A 12,438-nucleotide genomic window follows, 5' to 3' on the forward strand; every position below is an offset into this window, starting at 1 on the left:
AACAAATCAAATCAAACAAAACATTTCTGCTGGGTGTTAGTGGACGTATAGGTTCCCGCAATATTAGTGTTCGAATGGCGTGACTACTTAATGTTAATGTTTGTGGAATAAATTGATCCACCCCAAATAATGAAGAAAAGAAGTATACATTTAGTAAAATATATATAACACTAGCTTGCCCGGTCCGCGCTACCGGCCCGTAGTTTTAGTATTTAATGCATTGCTTTTAAAGCGTAATAATTCACAGATCTGGCTCACATAAGTGGCACAATTTTTAGTATAACTGATGACTCGACTAAATAGAAATATATAAGCATTACAAAAATGTCAATACAGGTTCTCGTAACGGGTGATTTATAGTGTTTCAAAATCCTGATCCTTTCTAAAATATCAAATTACCAACATTTGAATATTTGAAGACGCTTGTGTTTGACCCGGGAACACCCCTTTTGGGATTTTTATCTACCAACCGAATAATTTCCCAAACCCATGATTGTCTGCCACGCAGTGTAATTACTGACGATAGCGCATAGTACCCGTATAACGTTACCTTTGATTTAAGGTTACTTTTAAGGGTTGGGAAGAATTTTCTTACTAAATTTTCAATTTGTATAGTCCATATATTACAGTGCGTAATGAATTTTACATTTTGAGTTGAGTTGGATTATTTCCATATATAATAAATTTTTGAAGATTTAGACCTCAGAATCGGTTTATAATAGTTAGGGACCCCATAAAGTATCTTAAAGAATAAAAATCTTTGGCGATTCAATTATATAAGTGAGCCTCTCCGTTTACATTTGTAACAAACTTTGCACAGGCTTTTATATTATTCTTAGAACGATTGATTTTACAAAAATTATATAATTGTTCTCATTTAGATATATGCATATAATATTCTACATATCTTAATATTCGTCGACCAACTGTGCTCTAATTGGTCAATTTGAGGTATTTTGAAGGGCTCGGAAGCATTTTCGTGGTTATAAATAATTTGTCAAAAAATTACAACAAAAGTCCATTATATGATTTATTTTCTATTCCCCAGTATCTTATTTTATTCGTTATATCATCGTATTTTTATTAAATTTTAAACTTCAATTATCAGTAATATAAAGGTCTTAGCAATAATTTCCAAATAACCAGTAAAGAAAGTCCTAAAGTCGGGCGGGGCCGGCTTTATGATACCCTACACCACTTTGCTAATTTAGTAGAGCTCCACATAACAATTAAATGTTTTTATGGGAGAATTCAATCATACACTCCATGATTATAACTATAATTTAAAAATCAAAGGACTAAATGTGCCGAATCATTTCTATCTTTTAAATTCGGACTTGTATTGCCCTTTTGGTGCAAAATTAATTTCAAATCATATAAAGATATATAAGGGAGCTATATCCAAATCGGAACCGATCTCAATAAAATTTGGCAAAGATATTACTGAGCTGTATTTGATATATTTCCCTGAATATCGTTGTTACGGAGTGCATATTATGGCTGTGGGTAACAAATACAACAAATCGGATGAACAATATATATGGGAGCTATAGCTATATCTGAGCCCATCTTCACCAAATTGGACATATTAGCTCTAGACTCAATTCGGTTGTATGTGCCAAATTCCATCCTATTTGGGAAACAAGTAAGCGAAGGCTACGGTCGAGCGGGGCCGACCGTTGGATACCCTACAACACTATAATAAACGATACAGTTTATATAGGCGAAATACTCGAAAGAATTCCACAAGATATTGTGACAAATAATAAAAGAAAACCATAAGGTTTCGTTCTCTAATTTTCGAATAATAGCAACTTAAACTAATTTGCTCATTTCCAATTTATTGGTAGATTTTGCACTTAAATGGTCTTCCTAGATCTGGAACCAATATTTCCAAAAGACCTATAATCTTTCAGAAGTGACAAAAGAGTAACATTTATTATTGGTTTTTGACTGAAACGCATCTATATGAGATACAGACATTTGACTATATTCTTCAACGAAATCAGCGTTAACGAAATAGTCAGAAGTGCGTCTTTCCTGTATTTGTGAACTCTCCTAAAGTCACTGGAACCGATATTTTCGTATTTTGTCTACAAAAGTTGGCAAACTATTTCACAAATTGAATATGTTTGGGTGGCCATCCAAAACTGCTTGACTTTTGCAATGCCCGGTAGCCCCCATTCAAATGTGCGTGAGGATCGGGCGATAATTACGACCTGCCGACAATTTTGCAGTTTTTTTGGTCCATTTCAACAACTAAATATATGGCGATCATCTCCAAAAAGAGTCGGCTTCCATTCTGACCCTCATCTTATCCCCATGCAAAATTTCGTAAGGATCGGACCATAAATGAGATCTGTATATGATATCCTAACAACTTGGTTTTGTTAGCTGTAGAAATATTACCAAATGTTTAATTCAAAATGAAAATATGCCAAAAATATGACAAAATTGAAAAAATATGAGAAAATGTTAGAAAATCAATATTTTCATCTTTAGAGAGATATTTTTATGCGATTTTTTAGACGTTTTTTCTTTTCTGCCAAGAGGCCATTCTGAATTAATGAGAACTGTCGAAATCAGTTCAGCCGTTCTCGACATATAAGAAACCTTTCAGGCTTCTTCCCCGCGAAATTCCGCGTCGATTGGTCTATAATTGCGACCTGTGTAGCTACTGCAAAATCCGACAATTTTTCAGTATTTGGTCCATTTCAACCCCTAAACATTTGGCGATCATCTCCAAAAGAAATAGGCTTCTATTCTGACCCCAACACCACCTTCGTAAGGATCGGGCCATAATTCCGACCTGTAGTGTGATTACAAATTAACATGGACAGACGGACAGACGGACGGACGGACATACATAGCTAGATCGACTCAGCTCGGCGAGCTAGGAAGATCCATATATACTTTCCTATATGGGAAACCAATATTTCGAGGTGTTACATAAATTCAGGCCCAATCAAACTTATAATACCCCCAACACATAGTGTTGTAGGGTATAAATATTAGACATTTGGTGCACAATAAAAGGTAAATCGGACGAAGTTATATATGGGAGCTATATCCAAATCTGAACCGATCTCGATAAAATTTAGCAAAGGTATTTCTGAGCTCTATTTGATATATTTCCCCAAATAATGTTGTTACAGAGTGCATATTAAGGCCGCGGAGGACAAATATAACAAATCGGATGAACAATATATATGGGAGCTATAGCTATATCTGAACCGATCTTCACCGAATTTGACATACTAGCTTCTAGACTCAATGCGGTCGTAAGTGCCAAATTTCATCCAATTTGGCCAAATATTAGACGTTTGGTGCACAATCAAAGGTAAATCGGACGTAGTTATATATGGGAGCTATATCCAAATCTGAACCGATCTCGATAAAATTTAGCAAAGGTATTTCTGAGCTCTATTTGATATATTTCCCCAAATATAGTTGTTACAGAGTGCATATTACGGCTGCGGAGGACAAAAATAACAAATCGGGTGAACAATATATATAGGAGCTATAGCTATATCTGAACCGATTTTGATAAAATTTGGTATACATATTTTCAGGCTTAATTTGGTTGTATGTGCAAAATTCCATACTATTCGGGCTGATATGACACGTTTGGTGCACAATAAAAGGCAAATCGGACGAAGATATATATGGAAGCTATATCTAAATTTTTACCGATTATCTCCAATTTCAATAGGGTTTGTCCTTGGGCCAAACAATTGATTTGTGCAAAACTTCATCTCGATAGGGCAATAAATGCGAACTGTACTTTGTTTACAAAAATACATGGACAGACGGACGGACTGACATGCATAAATCAACTCAGAAAGTTATTCTATGGTGATAATCAAAACTAACTATGGGTCTATTTCGCTTACTTCTCCATGTTACAAACAAATGCACAAAGACATAATACCCTGACCACCTTGTGGTGTAGGGTATAAAAAGGTAATTTTGATTTCGTAACTTTTAGACAAGTAAAGAAAGTCTTAAAGTCGGACGGGGCCGACTTTATGATACCCTATACAACTTTGCTAATATAGTAGAGCTGCGCATAACAATTAAAAGTTTTTATGGGAGAATTCAATCATACACGCTATGAAAATTATAATTTTTTAAAGTTCAAAGGACTAAATATGCTAAAACATTTGTATCTTTTAAATTGGGACTTGTATCGCCCATTTGGTGCACAATTAATTTGAAATCGGATAAAAATATATATGGGAGCTATATCCAAATCGGAACCGATCTCGATAAAATTTTGCAAAGGTATTTCTGAGCTGCATTTGATATATTTCCCTTAATATTGTTGTTATAGAGTGCATATTACGGCTGCGGAGGACAAATATAACAAATCGGATGAAAAATATATATGGGAGCTATAGCTATATCTGAACCGATCTTTACCGAATTGGACATACTAGCTTCTACACTCAATGCGGTCGTAAGTGCCAAATTTTATCCAATTTGGGAAAATATTAGACGTTTGGTGCACAATCAAAGGTAAATCGGACGAAGTTATATATGGGAGCTATATCCAAATCCGAACCGATGTCCATAAAATTTAGCAAATTTATTTCTGAGCTGTATTTCATATATTTCCCCAAATATTGTTGTTACAGAGTGTATATTACGGCTGCGGAGGACAAATATAACAAATCGGATGAACAATATATTTGGGAGCTATAGCTATATCTGAACCGATTTCGATCAAATTTGGCATACTTATTTTCAGGTCCAATCTAATCGTACGTGCAAAATTCCATACTATTCGGACTGATATTACACGTTTGGTGCACAATAAAAGGCAAATCGGACGAAGATATATATGGGAGCTATATCTAAATTTTGACCGATTATCTCCAATTTCAATAGGGTTCGTCCTTGGACCAAACAAATGATTTGTGCAAAATTTCATGTGGATAGGGCAATAAATTCGAACTGTACTTTGTTTACAAAAATACACGGACAGACGGACGGACATGCATAAATCGACTCAGAATGTGATTCTATGCAGATCATCAAAAGGAACTATGTGTCTATCTCGTTTCCTTTTGCCTGTTACAAACAAATGCACAAATACATAATACCCTGACCACCTTGTGGTGTATGGTATAAAGACCATCTTGTAAGGTACTTACTTTTTACCAGTATAAAATACTATGTCAAATAATCTATATCTGTCTGTGTATGCGGCCGTTCGTTGAAATCGGAGCAAAGGCGAATATTTAGGTTAATATTTGAATTGTTATACAACACTAGCTGGCCCATTCCCAGTTGCCGGCCCGTAGTTTTACTCTTTAATGCATAGTTTTTAAAGCATAATAATTCACAAATCTGGTTCACATAAGTGACACAATTTTTAGTATAAATGATGACTCAATAAAATAGAAATAAATACGTCTTTCAAAAACCTGATCCTATTTTTCAGTAAGAGGTTTTAGTTTGAGGGTTAAAAACCTAAATAATATAGCATATATAATAACTCTTTGTAATAGGCCCATATAAGATGGTTCCCTACCCCAAAGTAGCCTAAACACACATTTTAAGTAAAATCGATTCGAAAACATAATCAAATCCCCCGAAATAGATAAAATCAGGAGGTACTTTTCAGAAAACCTTCCACTGTAATTACAAAGAAAGTTTGAGTCAAATCTGCCCAGCCGTTTTCAATTGACGTGTAATTATACTTTTTTCACTATTTGTGGATTTAAAGATATAGGCGTGTCCAGTTCCTCTGACTCTAACGAGATACTTAGAGATACAGTACTACGTACACTAACTTTCAACTTTCATTTTTGCAAATATAAGGATTTAAAATAAATCGAAAAAAATGGGTGTAAAAGTGGGCGTGAACATTTCTTCTTTGCATAAAATCTAATTAGGGGTTGTGATTCAATTGCCAATGATCGAAAGCACCTCATGTAATAATATCATACCGATATCTCCATTATTTTGGCAAATTTAAAGATTTCAGATAAATCGAAATAGTGGGCGTAAGGGTAGGCGTGGTCAATATTTTTTCTTTAAAAACCTAAATTATGCAAATCGGTCCAACCGTTCTTAACTGATTCCATTTATATATATATATATATATATATATATATATATATATATATATAGATATATATATATATATATATATATATATATATATATATATATATATATATATATATATATATATATATATATATATATATATATATATATAGATATATATATATATATATATATATATATATATATATATATATAAATGTATATATATATATTAATTTGAGAGTCAAAAACCTAAATAATAAGTCACGTATTTAAAAAAGTATACATCAACTGTTTATAATAGCCCCATGTAAGATGGTTCTCTACCCCCATATTAGCCTAAAAAACATTTTAAGCCAAATCGATTCCAAAATACAATCAAAACCCTCGAAATAGGTAAAATCAGAAGGTACTTTTATGTGGGCACTTCTCCAAAGCTTTGACATTGAAAATTTTCCGCGAAGAGGTCTTCTAACCCTTAGAAGCTACTATGCCAAAGAAGGGTAAAATCTATTGAAAAATGTGACCAAGACCCTGGAAATATGCAGACCGACCTGATACATATTATGTACATATGATTTTTCATGTAACCCCTAGGATTGTATCAAATTTAAAACTCTATCGTAACTTTTGCGGGGTATGGAGCAAAAAATGGACCCTAAAAACGTTTTAACCCGAACAATTTTCCAAGGGTTAATTCCCGCAGTGTAATTACTGACGATAGCGCATAGTCCCCGTATAACATTACATGTGAGTTAAGGTTACTTTTAAGGGTTCGAAAGAATTTCCCGAGAATACTAAAATACGTACTAAATTTTTTAATTCGCTCCACTGTTTTGTATAGTCCGCATATTACAGTGCCTCTTCATATTCGGTATTTCACTGATTGCAATCCCAATGTATTTTAATACACTCCATCATACTTTGGAGGGTATACTAACATTGTCATTTCGTTTGTAACTCCTCGAAATACTCATGTCAGACCCATTAAAGTATATATATTCTTGATCAGCGTAAAATTCTAAGACGATTTAGCCATGTCCGTCTGTCTGTCTGTGTGTCTGTCCGTCTGTCTGTCTGTCCGTCTGTCTGTCTGTTGTAATCACGCTATCTTTCGAACAAATTGAGATAGAAGGCTAAAATTTTGCACACATTTTTTTTCAGTAGGCAGGTTAAGTTCGTAAATGGGACATGTAGGTCCACGTTTTCTTATAGTCCCATATAACGATACCTCCCGATATTCGGTTTTTTTATGATTTTAGCGACATTATTCACCGGAATTGTTTCAAATTTGGTTTTTGAAATTCGAAATTGAAATTCGAACAGCCTAAGACAGAAAATTGTCTGTGCAGGTCCACGTCTTCGTATAGCCCCCATAAAACGGTACCTCCCGATATTCGGTATTTTGATGATTTCGGCGATGTTATTGTCTGGAATTGTTTCAAATTTGGTATTTGGAGTTCGAAATGGATACTACAGCCTATGACAGAAAATTGTCTGTGCAGGTTCACGTCTTCGTATAGCCCCATATACCAGTATCTGTACTTACCGAAATTTTTTGAGATGTCGTATTTGAAGTTCGTAACGGATGCTAAAGCCTATGACAGAAAATTGTCTATGCGGGTCCAGTCTCCGCACAGCTCCGATATAACGGTTCCTCCATAATTTTAGCTATATTATTTACCGTTTATTTCAAGTTCCGAATTTGAATTTGGTAATGACTTATGACAAACAATGCCTATGTATCCACGTCGTATATACACCAATATAACGGCTATATTCGGTATTTTTAAAATTTTAATTGAATTTTTTAAGAATTTTATTTCCAAATTCGTTCCAAATGGTGGAGGGTATTAAAAGTTCGGCCCGGCCGAATTTACTGCTTTTTAACGTGTTAATATTGAGTTCTCTTTGGATGGGTTATTTCCATATCTAGTCAATTTTTTGGAGTTTTGGACCTCATAATCGATAGTAATTTCCACATTTAAATCCTGTCAATGTGACTTTAATTTAACTATCATAAATAAAGTTTCATCGATTTATAAAAGTTAAGGACCTCATAAACTATGTTAAAAAGTAAAAATGTTTGTTGATTAAATGATGTCCGTGAGCCTCTTAGTTCACCATTTGCAATTACGATAGAGGTCACCAAATTTTATATGTGTCTTTCAAACTTTCCGCAGGTTTTTATATTATTCTTACGATGATTGATATTGCAAGAGGTATACATTTGTTCCCATTTAGATATAGCCCTCATATAATATTATATCCTAATATTCATCGACTTGTTCATTTAACTTGTTCCTACATTCCTCCAAATTCAGACTTTGAAATATACATTAAGCACTCAAAGCTTCTGAAGGATGTTTCATGTTTAAAGTCAGCAAATTTTGATCTTATTTGTCTTGGTGATTTCAACTTACCAAGTATATCGTGGATCCCTAAACAAAATTCCATAGACTATATTCCTGTATCGTCTGCAGGCTCAGCTAATAGAATGGACGAATTCTGGGAAGCTATATTTGACCAAGGACTTTTCCAAATAAATAATGTTTTTAATGTCAAGAATAGAATTTTAGATTTAGTATTCTCCACAACCGTTAACCTTTCATTATGTAGATGTGCACCGTTTGTCGAACCGGAGGATAATTATCACCCAACCCTCAATATAACTCTTGATCTTAAAACTCAAATAACATCCAAACCACTCAATAAAAAAATATCCTTTAACTTTTCCAAAATTAACATTGATTTGTTACGTACTACTCTTTCCAATACAATATGGCGTCTTGAAGGTGATATTGATTATTGTATTTCCGATTTTTATAATATCTTAAATGAAGCCATTAAGCCATGGTTTACTCCATATTTAAGACGTTTACGTAATAACAAAAGTAAACTTTTTAAGAAATTTAAAAAATTTAACTCATCCTTAAACTACTCCAATTACTCCAAAGCTCGAAATAAGTATAATACTGAAAATTTAAAATGTTATTCGACATATCTACAAAGAATTAGAAATAGTTTTCAACGCAACCCAAAAAATTTCTATAATTTCGTGAATTCTAAAAGAAAAGTCCATGAATTCCCTAGCTGTATGAAATTCGGCAGCACAGAGGCTACCGATGATTCTGATATTGCAAACATGTTCGCAGATTTTTTTCAGAATAGCTATTCAACATTTACATCCACTAGCAACTACAGCTTTAACATTAATAGACTGAATTTTTTGCCCCAAATTTTGCTTACGGAAGAAGAGGTTTTAAATGGTTTAAAAACTTTAAAAAATTCGATCTCCCCTGGTCCAGACGGAATACCGGCAAACGTTCTTAAATTATGTGCAATTGAATTATACATACCACTTACGAAATTATTTAATTACTCTTTATCTTTAGGCTACTTTCCTTATTTTTGGAGATCTAGTTATATAATTCCTCTCCATAAAACTGGTAGTCGTTGCAATATTGAAAATTATAGAGGCATTGCTAAGCTTAGCGCAATACCTAAACTTTTTGAATTTTTGGTTTCGCGTAGGCTAACACACTTTGTGGCTCCAATTTTTTCACCGTGTCAACACGGTTTCATCAGAGGTAGGTCAACTTTAACTAATCTTATGGAATTAACATGCTATGTTCATAATGGTTTTGCTAATAAATTTCAAACTGATGTAATTTATACCGATTTTAGTAAAGCTTTTGACACTGTCGTACATAGTTTATTACTCCACAAACTTGATTTAATGGGTTTCCCTACATTATTGTTAGACTGGATTTCATCATACCTTGAAAACCGTACTCAAAAGGTGTCTTTCACAAATGCCATCTCAAAAAATATTCTAGTCCATTCTGGTGTTCCTCAGGGAAGCCATTTAGGACCATTACTATTCGTTCTCTATCTCAATGATCTTCCGTCAGTTGTAAGGTTTTCCAAAATTCTAATGTTTGCAGATGATGTTAAGCTGTTCATTAATCTCGATTCTCTCAATAGTTCATTACATTTACAACATGATCTACATTCCATTGTAAATTGGTGTGGTATGAATGGCATGTCACTAAATCTTAAAAAATGCAAAAAATTATCATTATTCAGATCTAGACATATTCAATCTGATTACTTCGTAGGTTCATACAAATTGGAGAATGTAGACTCATTTATTGATCTTGGTGTTATTTTGGACAATAAACTTCGTTTTAACTTACACATTGAATCTAGCGTTAATAAAGCAAAGTCTCTTCTAGGTTTCATTAAGCGCTGGTCTAAAGAGTTTGAAGACCCTTACGTAACTAAACGCTTGTTTACTAGTCTAGTTAGACCTACATTAGAGTATGGTTGCGTGTTGTGGAGTCCATTTTACAAATGTTACTCTAATTCAATAGAAACAGTTCAAAAACAATTCATTATATTCGCTCTCAAAGGTCTGCCCTGGAATCCGTCTGAAGCACTCCCCCCTATGAAAATCGATTAAAACTTATAGACCTTCCATCGTTATAAAGAAGGCGTTTAATGCTTAGAGCAATATTTTTAATACGACTTTTGCGTGGTCAAATTGATTCACAATTTTTAATTAGTGAAATAAAGTTTAATGTTCCGTCTAGAATAACTCGTAATTATATACCGCTAAATCTTTCCTTGGCGAGATCTAACTACGAACTAAGCAACCCCCTTAGATCTTTATGTGAAATATATAACAACCTCTATAATAATTTGTCACTATGTGAACCTTTGCATGCAATAAAAATATCAATACTTAATTTATAATTATAGTATTAGGAGCTGCCAGATTTGTATTTTTGCTCGTTGTGTGTGATTTGTAATACTAATCCTTTTACTAAAACCGGCTGATGTTTTACTGTAGCTGCTGTTTCCCTACAATACTAACCCTCCATGGTGCGGACTATGGGGTGTACGCGCTCCCTACGTATTGGGAGGTGGCCCCCTCGGTCGGCAAGGGCGGGTAAGAGTGGCGTTGGGACCGAACGAATAAAAAAAAAAAAAAAAAAAAAAAAAAAATGTACTCTTATTTGGCCGATTTGAGGTATTTGCAGGACTCAAAAGCATTTTTGAGGTTAGAAATTTAAAATAATTCCGTACTCGTGCGTTGTCTTTATGAGACATTTTTTTTTGTGTTATAAACCAATACGTTTTTCTCGAATTTGTACATTTAATTGATCCAAAAGATTGAAATAGTACTCTGAATTTATTGTTTTACCCTTTTGCAGATAGTCAATCAATAAAATACCTTTGAAGTTCCAAAAAACCTTTGCCATAACCTTACTAGGTTGCCATAACCTTACTAACCTTACCGTACTTTTATTCTTCGATCAATTAATACCATATCATGCACTTTGGCTACAATTTCTGTTGTTGTCACTGGTGCATTAATGAAGGAGCATTTTCACCTAACATTCACCATATCATTATGAATTTCTTGTCCCTATAAACCTTTTTTATGTAAAAATTTAATGACAGTACGCATTTCTAATTTTTCCATGGTAGAAAAAATGTGGATGCGTCGTTTTTGAACATTTGTTTTTTTTATATGAAGGAGTTTTCATATCGAATCAAAGTTTAATATGTGTTCATAACAGAGTTGCTTATACCGCACTTTTTGTGCTAGGCTAAGAAGTTTCCGAACTGCCCTCTTATATCTTCATTAGATTTCATGTTTATTGTGCAGTGAAAGTGTAATATCAGCTCAAATAGGATGGATCTTGATGAAAGTCGATACAGCCACAAATGCCCCAGTCAAATTTTGCGGCCAAGGATTCAGAGTAGGATATACCTCCCAGATATTAGTTCCTTTGGGTTTCAAACGTCATAATATGCATTTAAAAACGATCATAGTTGGTTTGATCTACTTTCATGAATTCCTTATATAAACGTTTATTTGTTACCGCTTTATGTAATGCGCATAGTGCCGTAGGCTGTCATACATTTTGACCTTTGATCTTTTTTAACCCGATTTTTGAGGTGAGTCTAGAACCCACGGCCATTGTTTAATTACTTGATTATGTGGGAAATACGTTAATTTTAACACTACTGATTACTACTGATTTGGTTACATCACCGTATAAAGGGTTATTCGGCTCATAAAACGCGCATGTTTTTGCTGGGCACCTTAACTCCCCCAGCAGACAAAGAAAATAGCATAAAAAGATAAAGGGTTGACGAAACTTTTTTTTATTTGTTTCAGTATTTTCTGACAAATCATCATGAATAGACTCACGCTTGAACAATGCTTCGAAATTATCCAAATTTACTTTGAAAATCAGTCGTTGATTCGCGCATGACGATTCGAAAATGATCCCTTGTTTTACCGCAAAATTGTGTTCAGCGGGCGCATTTTTGGCTTAACTGGTTTGTTAATAAGCAAAATTGCCG

Source organism: Musca domestica, unplaced genomic scaffold (assembly GCF_030504385.1).
Source record: "Musca domestica strain aabys unplaced genomic scaffold, Musca_domestica.polishedcontigs.V.1.1 6, whole genome shotgun sequence".
Classification (NCBI taxonomy): domain Eukaryota; kingdom Metazoa; phylum Arthropoda; class Insecta; order Diptera; family Muscidae; genus Musca; species Musca domestica.